Genomic DNA, 18091 nt, shown 5'->3' on the forward strand with positions numbered 1-18091 from the left:
CTCTCCTCTATAAAGGAGAGGCAATGGAGCAGTTTAGGACTTGACCAACTGTATCCAGTCATCAATAGTAAAGGGATTAAAATCTGGCAGGTGTAACAGGCTAGGATTGGAGCTAGGCAGAGACTTACAATTTGCAAGGGATGAGGATACCATAGAAATACTTGGCAGTGGAGTGACTGTTGTCATTTTAACACTTGAAGTGTCACCGAGTCATGAGCCAAAATACCTTTGTAAACAGAAACTGCTGGAACAGCTGAGTAGGTCCGGCAGTATCTATGCAGAAAAATCCATTAACGTTTCAGGTCCGGTGATCCTTCCTCAGAACTGATGGTAGCTAGGAATATGTTGGATTACCTGCAGGAGGTAGGGTGGGGGGGGAGCTGGTAAAGGGTAAGCGATAGGTGGGAGATGAGCCCAAAGGATAAGAATAGTTGGGCAGACAAAGGAATGGATAATCCTCTGGATAGGAGGGTGAATAACTATTAATTGCAACTGGTTGTTGCTAACAACAAGTGTGTATAATAGCGGACTATGATAACAAGGCCTGGTGTGTGGGGGTCAGAGTATGGACATGGGTGAGTTCAAGCCTTAAAACTGTTGAACCTTTGAAATCACTGGTGTGTGGGGTTTGGACAGACTCATAGTATTTGGATTCCTCTAACTCTGTAGGTTAATTTTTAACCACTCAAATCAATTTTAACATCCTATATCTGGTTTTAATGTCTGGTACTTTTCATGGACTAACATGCCCTTCAAGGGAAAAAAACATTGACTTGAGTTGGCTGCTGCAATCGCTTGACCACAACTTGAGCAGCTCTCAAAACTAGCAATAGACTAGAAGCAGTCTGACCTGCAAAAAGTCACTGAACTGACTGAAGCCAGTCACTGGTCTGTATCTCCTGTTTGATTTACAGCATTCAGGGAGTTTCACACAATGGGACAAAAATCACCTACACGTTCTCCACAGCGGTGAGGGTGGGGTGAAGCCAGATATGGGCATTCAGAAAAGAATTGTATTTCAGACAATAGCATTTGGCCAGAGAAGAAAATAAATGGGTCGATAACACAAGGATCCTATAGAGTTAGAAGGTATCAACTTTTCCCTCTCGCAGTCTCTTGAAGGAAACATCCAGTGATAAAGCAAATTGGAAACTATCAGTGCACTGAACTCAAAGATAATGACAATTTGCTAATGTTGAGGCTATGCCAATAAGTAAACAACCATGGTCTCGGGTTAAAACCTGGCACTCAAGGACTGTAAAGATGTCACCAATTGCATGTTCTTTGATTTCCCTTTGTACCGGACACTTCAAAATTTATGCTTTTATTTTTCTCCAGGTTAGTGTGTGTCATGAGCAAAGTCATTATGGAGATATAAAACTTTTTTAATTCCAATGTGTGTGCTTTGAAAAAGGTCAGTGGATGTAAATTCAGTGAGCGACTGGCAGAATCGTGCATGGAGCCATGGAAAGTCTCACCTATGCAGAAAGAATTAAACCTTAATCTCAAATCCTAAAGGAAAGAGCTATCCAGAAGCTGCATACCCAACCCCTCTCAGCGGGAAGCCATCTCCTGCAGATATACTTGTGTTTCAACCAAGGGACACACAGAAGCAAAGGTTAAAAACCGACTGCAACTCCTGCTCCATGTGCTATTCTACGGTGAAGACTACAGCTTGAGAACAGCCACTAAACACCCCCACACTTCAGGTAAGGAAGAGAAGTCTCTCTCTTGCTGAGTGCTGACTGCTAGCCACTATCAAAAGGAATGCAGAAAATGGAATTTCAATCTACCTGTAAAGTCAAGAACCTCAAACTGATTGCTCTCCTCCAATGTCAATGTTACAGGGGCCATCGAATATAACTGCCTCAACATTCTACTATCTTTTTTTTACCATTCCTTCAGCGTCAGAGGGTTAAAACCTTGGCAATAACAGCACTACATAATAACAGTACCTACATCATAAGGACTACAACAGTTCAAGAAGACATGGCGGCTCAGAGGTTAGCACTGCTGCCTCACAGCGCCAGGGACCCAGGTTCAATTCCCAGATGACTGTCTGTGTGGAGTTTACATGTCCTCCCCGTATTTCTGCAGGTTTCCTCCCACAGTCCAAAGATTTGCAGGTTAAGGTGGGTTGGCTGTGGTAAAATTGTGCAGGTTAGGTGGATTTGCCATGGTGAATACAGGATAGGATCTCAGTGGGACTAGGTGAAAGTGAGGACTGCAGATGCTGGAGATTACAGTCAAGAGTGTGATGCTGAAAAAGCATAGCAGGTCAAGTAGTATTTGAGGAGCAGGAGATTGACGTTTTGGGCAAAAGCCCTTCATCAGGAAATTTTCCTGCTCCTTGGATGCTGCCTGACCTTCTGTGCTTTTCCAGCATCACACTCTTGACTCTCAGTGGAATGCTGTTCAGCAGGACAGTTTGGACTTGATAGGCTGAGTGGCCTGTTTCCACATTGTAGGGAATTTATGATTCTAAGGCAGCTCACCGACCTTAATATCAAGGGGCAATCTGAGGTAGGCAATAAACATTGGCCGTTTGCAACACCCACCATGGATGATGGTACCATTGGGCTCAAATATCCAGAGGCCTGGGCGACTGTCCTGGGGACAAACGTTTAAGTCCCACCATCAATTTAATTGCAATGAACAAATGCAAGCAAATGATGTGGAAGATAACATTAGTCTCAATGGTGGTCACCATGTCAACTGTCACCAGATGTTGAAAAAAGCCATCAGATTCAGTCGTCATTTACTTCAGAGTAGGAAATCTGCTGTCCTTACCCAGTCTGGCCTACATGTGACTCCAGATGCCCTCAAATGGCCCTCGCAATGCCCCCTCCATGCAAGGGCAATTAGGGATGGGTAACATCCAGTGGCCACTTGCCAGTGGCTCCAACATCTCAGTAAAAATAGTGGGAGGAGATTTGTGAGAGATAGCAGACATTTGGGCCAAATGGCCTGTCTCTGTGAGGTCGAGCTGGGTAATTGTGTTTCATTGCCTTCCAGGTGTGGAAAGGTTCAGGGGGTTTTCCAAAGATCTCATTCCACAGGTTCCCTGTTGAAATCTGTGTGTGTGGGGGGGGGGGGGGGCGGTGTGGGGACAGGGGGATGGAGTGGGGACTGTTTTCCTTCACACTGAACTTTCCCGATCTAACAGGCCACGCTCCCTTCGTCACGAGCTGTATGTGGGGTCAACTGTTCCATGGCCAGGGTATCGGAGATTGAACAGTTCACCTACTGCAGTCTGAGCCGGTGTGTCGGAGGGGAAAGGCCAGGGAGTTAGCTTTGTATTTTTATTACCACCACAATCCTTCCGACCATACCCCTTCCCCCCCCCTCCCCTCCCCACCCCCACCCAACTCAGAACAGCCCAAAATCTTTACAGACATTCTTTGTAACTTAGGAAACACTGCAGCCACTGCGCACAGCAAGATCCCACTGAAAGATATCTCAAAACAAAACAGATTTTTTTTTTAATGACATGAGATAAATATTGGCCAGGGCACTGCACCCCCCACTCAAACTCAGGTGGCCATTCAGTCCATCCCAGAGGGCAGCCGGAGGCTCCACTGGAGGATAGTGCCTCTGACAGTGCAGCACTCCCTCACAGTGTCAGCCTGAATTCCAGGCTTTGGGAGGGTGGGGTAGGGGGCACAAGATTTCAACCGACATCCCTCTGACTTGGACGAGCTGTCAATGAAACGGAAAGCTCTGCTGGAGGCAATCCACTTCAAACTTCAAAACCCCTCGGTGCTCAGACGGTTAAGTCGGGCCACACGCTGCGAACAGTCCGATTGGCCACGACTCAGAGCTAAAGCAGGCTGCGCTTCATCATCTCTGTCATCTTATCTCCCCTACCCTACAGGCTGACCTCGCCCTCACAGGCGTCATTTGACAAAAAAAAATCTTCCACACTTTGGCTTCAGGGGATAGTGGAGTGGGGGCTGTGGGAGCACGTGGGAGCGAGAGCGGTAGACAGAGAGAGAGAGAGAGAGACCCAGAGAAACAGAGAGAGAGAGAATCAGCTATTTAGAGGAGCCTTGCCATGTCAGAAAGCAAGTGTGAGGAGAACTTGCTCATTACGGAAAAGGAGACAGACACATCTGGGTTGTCCAAGGCCCCGTGCTTGGAGCTGCGAACGGCCATGGAGAAATGGTGAGCTTGACAAGGGGCTTTGAGTCAAATTCCTGTCTGATTGTAATTTTATGGGTGGCGTGAAGAACTTCACGGTAAAATGTGGTGTTTTGCTTCAAATTACTGACAGCATTGCTGAATCACTTTGCAGGGCATCTGCGTGGGGAACCAAGCAGCTCGTACACATCGCGGGTTAACCATTTCTGTGGAATTCTGGCTGTCCCATCTCATTCTCCCAATTAGAGTGACTGTACAATTAGTGTTGTTTACTCCACCTCACCCAGTGCAGGAGGAGGGAGTCTTGACGCATGCCCTTTGATTATTGTCCATGACAATTACCGGCAACACAGAGACAGTCAGCGTCAGCCTGTGGCAGTTATTGTTATCTATGACAGTCAGTGTCAGCCACGACAGTGTCGGCCTGACAGTTAGTGTTGTCCATGACAGTCGGCGTAGTCCATGCAAGTTAGTGTCGGCCATGACATTCAGTATCATTCATGACAGTTAGTGTTGTCCAAGACAGTTGGTGTCGGCCATGACAGTGTCAGCCATGGCAGTTAGTGTTGGCCATGACAGTTGGTGTCGGCCATGACAGTGTCAGCCATGGCAGTTAGTGTTGGCCATGACAGTGTCATCCACAACAATCAGTACCACATCGGGGCTGGCCTTCCATTCTAACCTGGATTATAGAAATTCTGCCACTTTGAATATGCCTTTAAAAATGCCGAAAGGAGAGGACTATGTATAAAGGAATGCAGAACACTTCCATGATATAGAGAAGGCAAAGGGCTGGATTAACTAGTAAGTATAAAACCATTCTAAAGAGGCAATAAAACAAACCAAAGAACTGTGGATGCTGGAAATCAGAAACAACAACAAACATTGCTCGAAAAGCTCAGCTGGTCTGTGAAGAGAGAAAGCAGAGTTAACATTTCGGATCCAGTGACCCTTCTTCAGAACAATACAGAGCTTCTGTAAGGGAGGCAATAACTTTATTCATATGTGGAATAATATTACAATATGTGACAGAGATTAGTCCCTCAGCTAAATGAGGAGGAAGGCAGTGGGATTGAGGTACAGTCAAGCATCTATGGAAGTATCAGATAGAAGGGCTGACAGCGGCCCCTTGCCTGGACTTTTCTTGAGTGGTAAAGAACCAATTTATTTTGATATAGTTCTGGGTGTGGTTTTGATCTCCCTTTCTGCGGAAGGGTGTTCTGACAACTGATGGAGAGCAGCAACGGGTTTACCCAAAACAAAAAACAGAAATTGCTGGAGAATCTCAGCAGGTCTGGCAGCATGTGTGGAGAGAGAAACAGAGTTAATGTTTCAGGTGCAGTGAACCCTTAAAGAAGAGTCATCAGTCTCCAAATGTTAACTCTTTCTTTTCACAGACGCTGCCAGACCTGCTGAGTTTCTCCAGCAATTACTGTGCTTGTTTCAGATTCCTTGTTTATTAAAGCTTTCCCAGACTGGTACCTGGGGGATGGCAGGACTGACGTATGAAGGAAGACTGGATTGGGCAGGATTATATTCCCAGGAGTTCAGGAAAATTAGGGTGCGGGGAGATCTCTTAGGAACCTATACAATTCTACAGGACAAGGCAGGATAAATGCAGGAAGGCTGGTCTTGATTGTGGGGAAGTCCAGAACCAGGGGTCAATATGGGGTGGGCCATTGAGACTGAGATGAGGAGAAATGTCTTCACCCAGGGAGTGGTGCCACAGAAAGTAGCTGAAGCTAAAACGTTGAATGTTTTCAAGAAGGAGTTAGATCTAGCTCTTACGGCTAAAGGGACCAAAGGGTACGGGAGAGGAAGCAGGAACAGGCGTTTGAGTTGGATCATCAGCCATGATCATATTGAATGGCAGAACAGGCTCGAAGGGCTGAATGGCCTACTCCTGCTCCTGTTTTCAATGTTTCTGTGAACCAACTGATTGCTTATAAAGGAGTCTGTCGGTTATTCGCTCTCTGGGGTGAGGCAGGGCCAATATCATCCTGGGCCAGGAAGTAGATGCTTGGCCGCGAATTGCCTCATGAATCCCTTCAAAGGAGATAGCAGATGATGTTCTTTAACAGTTGCGTCAATGGTCCCATTCAATTAGGACAATGTGAAGCTTTGGAAGGCAATAGCAGTTGGGTGACCTATGGAAGTTACAGCAAACTCTTGTTCAAAGAGAGGTGAATCTTGCATCAACATTGGCCCTTTCAGACCCTCTGACAAGCTAGATATCCAGCCTCATCTGAAGTATAATGCTCCCCTCTCCCCTGGACCGAATGCAGCAGTCGACTGGAGCACAGCAAGATCCCACTCGAGGGCTGTGAGCCAATTCAAGAATGTGTTGGCATGGGAAAAAATATTGACTGGGGCAGGGCGGAGAAACAGAGGCAGGGATGTTTTCCCTTGCGAATGATGCCTTCCACAGCCGAATAGTCTGTGGGCCCTCGCCGTCTGGAACTGGGTGAAGAGTTGGATGGAGTTTTGAGTGTGGCAATTTCGAGGGGTGGAAAGAGTAAAACCCGGAGAGGGTGCAGTGAAAAGATCATGAATAACCAGGGAAAGCCAACCTGTTTGTCACTGATTCTGTTGCGTGCAGTTCTTGGTATTATTTTAGTGTCAAATTCAGTGCCCTAATTCAAGCTGAAGGTGACTTTGTCTGTTTATCAGGCAAGGCCAGCCCCAGGGCAAGGGCTGAGGACTGTGTCACAGGGATGGATAATTTGAACTGTCAGATTCCAGGCTGACTCAGCGCCTGTGTAACTATTGGAACTAGGGAGGAATTTCTGAGCTTTTTCCAGCTGGGTGCCGTTGTATCTCTATTGTGCTTGTGTAATGAAGTTTGATCGCCCATCGGTGCTGGATCCGCCCTGATAAACATTTTTGTACAAATTCTGGCCATTCGAGATTACAGAATGCTTCTTTAAATTTGCACAGTCTGGGAACAGTGTGGAATCTAATTTTAGTCTGGTTATTAACTTGAGTGGTATATTGCTGAAGAATTGTATACTCTCTTTGGTTGAAATGCTCCAAGTAGCAAGGTTTACATGTGGTGCCTCATTGTTGCCACACTTCAGATCTCTCCTTGACCAGCCAAATCCACTTGCAATGCCTCACACATGCACTCACATATGGTCACATGGACTACACATGTATGCATTCATTTAACAGACATCTCTCACTTGAGTAAAAGACACACTTGAGTAAAAGCTAAACACTACTGGATGCTGGAAATCTGAAACAAACACAGACTGATGGAGAAACTCAGCAGGTCTGTGGAGACAGAAACAGAGTTAACGTTTCCAGTCTGAGATGACTTCTTCAGAAGAAAACTGACTCACTCGGCTTCAAATCACTTTAGTATCATTCAAAAGATAAACACAAGACTTGGAAACAGGAGAGGGCCGTTCAGCTAAAATAAAATTAAAGTACTGAGGATGCTGGAGAGTTGGAATTAAAACACAGGGAGTTCTGAAGGAGTCATCTCAGACTCATCCTGTTAACTGTATTTCTCTGCCCACAGATTCTGCCAGACCAGTTGAGTTTCTGCAGCACTCTCTGTTTCTATTTTGGAAACCACTTTGTCTCTTGAATCTGTTCCATTATTTAACAAGAATGTGGCTGGTATCTCAGTGCCAACATTCCTTTGTTCTGTATTCAGGACAAAGCAGCCGGCTTGACTGGCACCACATCCACAAACAACAGTGCCAGGGACCTAGGTTCAATTCCTGCCTCGGGCAACTGTCTATGTGGAGTTTGCATGTTCTCCCAGTGTCTGTGTGGGTTTCCTCCGGGTGCTCCGGTTTCTTCCCACAGTCCAAAGATGTGCAGGTTAGGTGAATTGGCTATGCTAAATTGCCCGTAGTGTTAGGTGCATTAGTCAGGGTGGGTTGCTCTTTGGAGGGTCGGTGCAGACTTGCTGGGCCAAAGGGCCTGTTTCCACACTGTAAGTAATCTAATCTAATCTAATCTAATCCACTCCCTCCACCACCGACACTCAGTAGCAGCAGTATGTTCTATCTACAAGATGCACTGCAGAATTTCATGAAGGCTCCTCAGGCAGTACATTCCAATCCATGGCCAATTCCATCTAGAAGGACAAGGGCAGCAGATAGATGGGAACGTCATCCAGTGCAAGTTCCCCTCCAGCCACTCACCATTCTGACTTGAAAATATTTTGGCTGTTCCTTCAGTGTCACTAGATCAAAATCTTGGAACTCTCTCCCCAAGGCATTGTGGGTCAACCTACAACACGTGGATGCCAGCAATTTAAGAAGGCACGGTGGCTCAATGGTTAACACTGCTGCCACACAGCCCCAGGGGCCTGGGTTTGATACCACCCTCGGATGACAGTCTGTGTGGGTTTCCTCCCACAGTCCAAAGATGTACAGGTTAGATGGATTGAGCACGCTGAATTGCCCATGGTGTCCAGGGATGTACAGGCTAGGTAGATTAGCCCTGGGAAATGCAGGGGAAGGGGGGTAGGTTGCTCTTCAGAGGGTCAGCATGGGCTGAATGGCCTGCTTCCACACTGTGGTGATTCTATGAAGCCAGACCACCACTACCTTCTCAATGGCAACTACGGATGGGCTTGACTTCCCCAAAGTATCTTCAAACAGCCTTTTGGACAGGAAACCACCAGCACGTGACTGTCTCCTGTTCAGAGATGTCATTGCATAAATCTGGAGCAGATGGCACCTGTACCCAGGCCTCCTGCCTCAGAGGTGGGGACACTTTCACTGCATCTTGGTACACAACTTCTATTAATTACACAAATGATGCTCACTGCATTGATCTTACTGTAATGCATATAGCCCTGAGGGGACTTGAAAGGGTGGATTTTGAAAGGATGCTGTCCCTCATGGGAGAGACTGGCACTAGGGGACACAGCTTAAATTTAAGGGGCTTCTTATCTAAGGAGAGATGAGACTTTTTTTCTCAAGAATGTTAAGGGAACTCTATTATCCTGTGTCGGAGGCAGTAATTGAACATTTTTAAGGCAAAGTTAAATTGACTTTTGATGAATGGGGGGGGGGTCAAAGGTCATTGGAGTAGACAGGAATGTGGAGTTGAGACCGCAATCAAATCAGCCATGATTGAATTGAATGATGGGATAGGTTCAAGGGGCTGAGTGACATCTTCCTTCTCCTAATTCCTATGTTCTCTAAATTACCATACTCTCATTTCCATCCCCTTGGTCCCATATTTCTGTAAATAAAATAAATCATTTTTGACCTTTTTGTAAATCTTGTTCCCACTCCAACAACTGGAGGCAGGGTATATAAGAAAGACCTTTAGAATCATTGATTGGTTACAGCACAGGAGCTGGTTATTTGGCCTTTTGTGTGTGTATGTGTAGCTGCCCACTATACAACTCACTGGTTCCCATCCCTTAGCCCTTTTCCTCATAGCCCAGCAGCTTCTTTTCTCTTCAGATAATTATCCAAGTTTCAGGTTAAGGTTTGGGACTGTGCCGGAGCGTGAGCCTCAGTTGCATTTTCCAAACAGTGGTGAATATGCTTTTAACTTTGTTTTTTCGTGGTTTACAGCATTGCAGATAAAGGTGAAGAGAAATGTAAAGAAGCAACTCAGGCCTACAAAAGCTGCATGAAAGCCTTAGGACTTAAAGTTTAACAATGGCTGACTGGTGAGTATCTGTTATGTGATTTGCTTTGGCTAAGTTTTGGTGGCCATTAATAGGATTTGCACATTGATACTTAACCTGCTTAGCTGCTCCTTCCTTGGTCATTAAGACATGGAGCTGGATTCAAACCCAGAACTTCAGACTCAAAGGTACAGTGTTGCAGGACCTCTTTCTCCTATCCCTCCCTCTTACTTAACCCAAGTTTCCAAGTTCCCTATCCAAGAGGGAACTGTTTTACACTAGTGTGTAGGAGGTTGAGGGGTGACTTTATTCAGGTTTATAAAATCATGAGGGGCATAACTAGTAGATTTTCCCTAGAGTGGGGGACTTCTAAACTCAGCAGGTTTATTTTTAGGATGAGAGGAGTAACTTTTAAAAAGGACATGAGGGGCAACATTTGAACACAGAGTGGGTCATGTGTGGAATGAACTTCCTGAGGAAGTGGTGGATGTGGGTACAGTTACAATGTTTCAAAGATATTTGGATGAGTACGTGAAAAGAAATGTTTGGAGGGATATGGGCCAAGTGCAGAAAGGAGGGACTAGTTCAGTTTGGAAACACAGTCAGCATGGACTGGTTGGAGCAAAAGGTCTGTTTCTGTAATATATAACTCAATGAGGAAAGTACCCCCCTCCTTGATCCTACTCCTGTCGTGCCTCCCCCCCCACCCCCAAATTTCCACAGCCAAAAACTCCTACCTATCTGGTGACATCATAAATTATTGTAGAACAGCACAGCTCAGAGGAAAGCCATTTGGGCCATCCTCGCCCTACCAGTTTTTTTTTAAACAGCTAGCCTATTGTTCTTGCCAGAATGCCCTTTTATCCACATTGCTGTGTACTTTTGCTTCCCCTTTTGGGTATATACACGATTCCTTTGTGAAAGTTACTGATAAATCTGCGTCCATTATCAGAAACGTTTGAGTAGGTTGACCAAGTAAGGACAGCAGTTTCCTTCCCTAAAGGGCATTAGTGAAACAGATGCGTTTTTCCGACATGGATTCATGGTCATCATTAGACTCTTAATTCCAGATTTTTATTAAATTCAAATCCCACATTCTGCCGTGGCAGGATTCGAACTTGGGTACCCACATGAGCTGAGTTTCTGGATTAACTATCCAATGATAATATCACTCGGCTGTTGGTACTGCAGGTACTTGCATCTCTCTGAGCTGCCCAATTCCTCACTGAACCTTCTTCCAAGGTTGAAATCTTTGAGGAGAAAGTGAGGTCTGCAGATGCTGGAGATCAGAGATGGAAATGTGTTGCTGGAAAAGCGCAGCAGGTCAGGCAGCATCTAGGGAACAGGAGAATCGACGTTTCGGGCATTAGCCCTTCTTCAGGAATGAGGAAAGTTGGTCCAGCAGGCTAAGATAAAAGATAGGGAGGAGGGACTTGGGGGAGGGGCGTCAGAAATGTGATAGGTGGAAAGAGGTCAAGGTGAGGGTGATAGGTCAGACTGGGGTGGGGGCGGAGAGGTCGGGAAGAAGATTGCAGGTTAGGAAGGCGGTGCTGAATTTGATGGATTTGACTGAGACAGGCTGGGGGGAGGGGAAATGAGGAAACTGGTGAAATCCGAGTTCATCCCTTGTGGTTGGAGGGTTCCTAGCCGGAAGATGAGGCGTTCTTCCTCCAACCGTCGTTTCGCTGTGGTCTGACGATGGAGGAGTCCAAAGACCTGCATATCCTTGGTGGAGTGGGAGGGGGAATTGAAATGTTGAGCTACAGGGTGGTTGGGTTGGTTGGTCCGGGTGTCCCAGAGGTGTTCTCTGAAACGTTCCGCAAGTAGGCGGCCCGTCTCCCCAATATAGAGGAGGCCACATCGGGTGCAAAGGATGCAATAGATGATATGTGTGGAGGTACAGGTGAATCTGTGGCGGATATGGAAGTTTCCTTTGGGGCCTTGGAGGGAGGTGAGGGGGGAGGTGTGGGCGCAAGTCTTGCACCTCCTGCGGTTGCAGGGGAAGGTGCCGGGAGTGGAGGTTGGGTTGGTGGGGGGTGTGGATCTGATGAGGGAGTCACGGAGGGAGTGGTCTTTACGGAATGCTGATAGGGGAGGGGAGGGAAATATATCCTTGGTGGTGGGGTCCGTTTGGAGGTGGCGGAAATGACGGCGGATGATGCGCTGTACATGGAGGTTAGTGGGGTGGTAGGTGAGGACCAGTGGGGTTCTGTCCTGGTGGCGGTTGGAGGGGCGGGGTTCAAGGGCGGAGGATCGGGAAGTGGAAGAGATTCGGTGGAGGGCATCGTCCAGTTCCAAAAACGCACATCCCAGATGGCCTCCTTCTTCAAGGACCGCAATTTCCCCCCCGACGTGGTCGACGATGCCCTCCACCGAATCTCTTCCACTTCCCGATCCTCCGCCCTTGAACCCCGCCCCTCCAACCGCCACCAGGACAGAACCCCACTGGTCCTCACCTACCACCCCACTAACCTCCATGTACAGCGCATCATCCGCCGTCATTTCCGCCACCTCCAAACGGACCCCACCACCAAGGATATATTTCCCTCCCCTCCCCTATCAGCATTCCGTAAAGACCACTCCCTCCGTGACTCCCTCGTCAGATCCACACCCCCCACCAACCCAACCTCCACTCCCGGCACCTTCCCCTGCAACCGCAGGAGGTGCAAGACTTGCGCCCACACCTCCCCCCTCACCTCCCTCCAAGGCCCCAAAGGAAACTTCCATATCCGCCACAGATTCACCTGTACCTCCACACATATCATCTATTGCATCCTTTGCACCCGATGTGGCCTCTTCTATATTGGGGAGACGGGCCGCCTACTTGCGGAGCGTTTCAGAGAACACCTCTGGGACACCCGGACCAACCAACCCAACCACCCTGTAGCTCAACATTTCAATTCCCCCTCCCACTCCACCAAGGATATGCAGGTCTTTGGACTCCTCCATCGTCAGACCACAGCGAAACGACGGTTGGAGGAAGAACGCCTCATCTTCCGGCTAGGAACCCTCCAACCACAAGGGATGAACTCGGATTTCACCAGTTTCCTCATTTCCCCTCCCCCCAGCCTGTCTCAGTCAAATCCATCAAATTCAGCACCGCCTTCCTAACCTGCAATCTTCTTCCCGACCTCTCCGCCCCCACCCCAGTCTGACCTATCACCCTCACCTTGACCTCTTTCCACCTATCACATTTCCGACGCCCCTCCCCCAAGTCCCTCCTCCCTATCTTTTATCTTAGCCTGCTGGACCAACTTTCCTCATTCCTGAAGAAGGGCTAATGCCCGAAACGTCGATTCTCCTGTTCCCTAGATGCTGCCTGACCTGCTGCGCTTTTCCAGCAACACATTTCCATCTCTTCTTCCAAGGTTCCTCAGTCCATTTTCCCATTACTGCCCACTCACTGACAACCCTTCAGCTTGGCAATTAAACCAGAGCAGAACTGTCACATTGAGCCATCTCATTCTGATTTGATTTCATTGTGTAATCAACCATGAGGTACACAATTTATGATGGATCCATCCAATCCCAACCCTGAACCTTTCAGTGGAGTGACACTAGGTCTGACCTACAACATGAAGCAGTTCCAATTCCAAGGTCCACAATCTTCACCCTTGACCTTATGTGACAGAAAGACTTGCATTTATATAAAGCTATGTTGAATTTTAAAACTTCCAAAACAGTCAACAATTACTTCTTGCAACAAACAAGTTATGCACAGTACACAAAAATAAATGCCCAGAAATAACTAATCAATTAGACTAGGGTGGTGGCACTATGGTGGCGATAATTAACGTGCTCTTTCTCGCCTCCATTTCTCCTTCAATTGTAGCCAGGACATGATATTTTACATCCAACCCAAAACTCAATTTTGAAGATCACTTGTGCAGTGTTTGTTCAATTTGTCCCCTTGAGTGCTCAACATTCAGCACTGAGATGGAGTTAAGCTGAGATCGATCCACACTCACAGGCCAGGCAGTGAGGAATGGATCACCACTGATTCAACATTCATCTGATATCACTCTCCAGCATGCCTTGGTGTGAGAGGTCCAATCAATTTGAGTTCATCAACAGACATGTTCTTTATTGGCAACTTCCAAAATATTCATGTGCAAGTGAACTAATTTATTTTTCAGGAGGATGATTGTATAATTTGCACCAATACTGTTAGCTCCTCAGCCCCAACCCAATACTGCTCACCAACTCCTCTTCCTGTTATATGTCCCATTTCCTTCTTCATGGCAGAGTGGGCAAGGCGCCAAATTCTGCCACTGTCAGCTTCCCTCTAAAAGCCTCCTACTTAGATTACCTTACAGTGTGGAAACAGGCCTTCGGCCCAACAAGTCCACACCGACCTGCCGAAGCGCAAACCACCCATACCCCTACATTTACCCCTTACCTAACACTACGGACAATTTAGCATGGCCAATTCACCTGACCTGCACATCTTTGGACTGTGGGAGGAAACCGGAGCACCCGGAGGAAACCCACGCAGACACGGGAAGAATGTGCAAACTCCCCACAGTCAGTCGCCTGAGGCGGGAATTTAACCCGGGTCTCTGGCACTGTGAGGCAGCAGTGCTAACCACTGTGCCACTGTGCCACCGTGCCGCCCATCAACCGCAGTTTCTGGTCCCTCCATCCAATCCCCTCATCTCACAATTTGTGCCAAATCTGTGAAGAAGCTTGGGATGTTTTATTACATTTAAATTTGATAAATAATGTATCGGAACTTTGATACTACTGTCTTGCTTTGAGAGATGTAACGCGAGTCTAAGTTAAGGCGAATATTTCTTTGCCTCCAATACCAATTCAAAACTTCAGTAACTGTTACTTTTCAGAGAAGATTATAGAGATGTACAGCAAGGAAACAGACCCTTCGGTTCAACTCATTCATGCCAACCAAATATCCTAAATTAATCTCGTCCCATTTGCCAGCATTTGGCCTAAATCCCCCTAAACCCTTCACATACATATACCCATCCAGATGCCTTTTAAATGTTGTAATTGTACCAGCCTCCACCACTTCCTCTGGGAATTCATTCCATACACGCACCACCTAAAGCTGCCCTTTGGGTCTTTTTTAAATCTTTCCCCTCTCACCTTAAAGTTATGCCCTCTAGGTTTTGAACTCCCATACCTTGGAGAATAAAGACCTTGTCTATTCACGCTATCCATGCTCCTCATGATTCTCGAAGGTCACTCCTCAATCTCTGAAGCTCCAGGGTAAACTAGCCCCAGCTATTCAGCCTCTCCCTACAGCTCAAACTCTCCAATCCCGACAATATCCCCCAAAATCTTTTCTGAAACCTTTTCAGTTTATCAACATCTTTCCTATAGCAGGGAGACCAGAATTGAACGCAGTATTCAAAAAATATTTTTTAAAATGAACAACAATTGAATCTTCACAATTCCAATTTCCACTTTAATCTTCATAATTTCTTCTTCAATTTCCATTTCTACGCATAAGTTAAGATGTGTTAGCACACTCATCTCCACCAGTGGGCCATAAGACACAACTATCTCCTGCTCTGAACCACACAGCTCTCCCTTCTGACCAATTTATGCCAACACTAATGGAATTTGTAAAACCAGCCAAGATAAAGTATAATGCAATGGGCTCTTAAAATTGAATTGGACAGTTACTTCACAGAAATCCATCAAGTCGGTGCCAGCTCTCTGTTGGAACAATTTAGTTAGTTTCACTCACCCCCTTCCCTTACTAATCTCTTTGGTGATTATCCATTTCTGTTCACATGCTCTGGTTAAATTTGCCCCCAACACACACTCAGGCAGTGAATTCGAAGTCCTGAGGAATGTTACTACTGCCCTCTAGTGGTACAGTGGTGCCATTCCTACTCCTGTATCACAGGGGCCAGGTTCGAACCCCACCTACTCCAGTGGTATGTAATAATATCTCTGAACAGGTTGATTAGAAAAACAGGTTAAATAGAAAAAAAGAAAATCTTTGCATTGTACTTTTGTCAATCACTTGACACTTATCCTCTGCTTCTTGATCCTACCATCAGTAGGAACTATTCCTCTGTCTACACCCTTCATGGTTCTGTCCATTTCTATCCTATCTCCACTCAACCCTCTCTTCCCAATGCAAAACAACCCCTACTCCTCAGATTTCTAGATGTGACTGAGGTGATTCATCCCTAGAATTGACATGTGTAAAGCCTTCACAACAATTACATGAGAACTAACAGCAGGAGTAGACCATGTTTCCTCTTTGGCCTGCCTGTAATTCAGAGCCCTGGATTAGCATGTTTCATCATGAAAGGTGGATCACCCTTCAGGCCCCCCTCTACATCAGCACTCTATAGTAGACTACTGGGGAAGTACCAGACAATGTAGGAGGAAATGGTGAAATAAGTAAAATCAGAATAACAGAAAAAAAATCTTCAATTTTCTCCCTCTGCAAAGCGAGTCAGACATCACATCAGCCCACAGCATAGCGAGTGCCTGAAGCTGGACAAGTGCCAAACATGTGCACAAGAGTAGTTGACCCTTCTCCTCCAATGTGTGGGCTTCCCTACACATCAGTTTCATGGATCTCCTGCTTCTTGTCTTTCAGCTCCTCCCCAACATGGACATCTTGGCCGACCATCATCACTTGAAGATTCAGCCAATGTGCAACATAGAGATCCACTGAAGGTGCTGAGCAACCGAATCCTTTATAGAACCTCTGATGAAGTCTCAGCCAATCAGTATTGGCTCTAGCCCAGGATCGAACTATCAGCCAATACACTCTTGTTTTGTTGTGAACTAACGTTGCTTGAGTAAATATTTTTTAAAATCATAAAAGTATTAAAACAATGGCCATTTAATTCTGGGATGTATACTGTTGTGTCACGCAGTTCTCAAGAGACTGAATTCTTTTGTTTTTAGGAGCGGGATAAATGTAGGGGAAGCTGATCCACTTTGTCCATAGACCGACCCCCTACTCTCAGCCCACCCCCAGTTCAGATCAGAGACACGAAATTACAGGAGGTAGCCATTCAGCCTGAATATCTGTACTGGCCCTCTGCGATCATTTCAACCTTTCTCCGTCGATTTGCGAATTCTTTCTTTTTCCTGATGCCTGTGCAATCCTGTTTCATAAACCGTGATTGAATTCATTGCACACTCAAGCAACACATTCCTGATGATTTGCTGTGCTGTACTTTTGTGGGAAATGGCTGTTGCTGGCAAGGTATTTGTTGCCCATCCCCAACTGCTCAGGTGATTACTGCAAGAGGTTTTCCTCTTGCAACCTTTCAATTTTTAGCCAACCGCCCTTAAATGTAAGATGAGAGGGGAGAGGTGCAAAAGGGTTCGGGGGGGGGGGGGGGCAATTTCTTTCAAGCAGGGTGGTGAGTGTCTGATACAGGCTGCCAGAGGTAATGTTGGGGGCGAGTACAATTTCATCACTTCAGAAACACTTGGACAGGAATATGGATGGGATAGGTCTGGAAGGATATGGACCAAACACAGGCAAATGGGACTAGATTAATTGTGAAAAACTGTGCAGCATGGACAAGTTGGGCTGAAGGGCCTGTTTCCATGCTATAAACCTCTATGGACTGGAAGAGGCTGAGGAGTTAATAGCTTTGGAGTAAATTAGAAAGTCACAGTACCGAAAAGAAACTGGTTCAATTACATGTGAATAGTTTGGAAGTTGCTGAACATACATTGATTCCACCATGTGCAGCAAAGAATGGTGTAGAGCGATATCAGATTAATATTGAGTTAGTGCTGACCATTTCTCACTGCCTCTCTCTCCTGGCAACAATTGAGGAAGAAATAGAGGTTTAAAAACAGAAGAGGAAGAAGACCAGTCGAATGTGTGACTAATATTGTGATGTATGTTGAGGGAGGTTTGAAGAACATAAGAATGTAATGGCAGTAGCCCCACTCAGACTATGGCACAAACAAGAAGATCCCTTGACACTTTGGAAGAAGAGCACATTAATCACCATCACCACAATGAAGCAGCAATGCAAAAACTTGGTGTGGTACTCTTCCCATCTGCCCGTGATAGTTTTATGGTCCTCCCAGACCCTCAGGATTAAGTTTCAGTGATTAGTTGTGAAGTTAGGCATGTGATGAGAAGTTGGGCTTTCTGGAATATTCTGCCAAGTGAACACTTAAGGAACGGAGTAGGATGCAAGATATTGTAAAGCCTTCTGACAGTAGTTGTAGGGATGAGGAACTTCACATAGAGTCATAGAGATATACATCATGGAAACAGACCCTTCGGTCCAACCCGTCCATGCTGACCAGATATCCCAACCCAATCTAGTCCCACCTGCCAGCACCTGGCCCATATCCCTCCAAACCCTTCCTATTCATATACCCATC

General features: G+C 46.3%; 1 long non-coding RNA gene across 1 annotated transcript; it reads left to right on the plus strand.

Annotated features, from left to right (window-relative positions):
- Window positions 1-3941: 3941 nt before the first annotated feature.
- Window positions 3942-16583, plus strand: LOC148141204 (uncharacterized). The gene is made up of 3 exons (XR_015752555.1): window positions 3942-4164; window positions 9690-9787; window positions 16326-16583. It is a non-coding gene; the product is annotated as an uncharacterized LOC148141204 (long non-coding RNA).
- The last annotated feature ends 1508 nt before the right edge of the window (window positions 16584-18091 follow it).

The sequence above is a fragment of the Chiloscyllium plagiosum genome, unplaced genomic scaffold, assembly GCF_037043375.1.
Source record: "Chiloscyllium plagiosum isolate Xiang-an unplaced genomic scaffold, Cpla_swu_hap1 HiC_scaffold_33, whole genome shotgun sequence".
NCBI lineage: Eukaryota > Metazoa > Chordata > Chondrichthyes > Orectolobiformes > Hemiscylliidae > Chiloscyllium > Chiloscyllium plagiosum.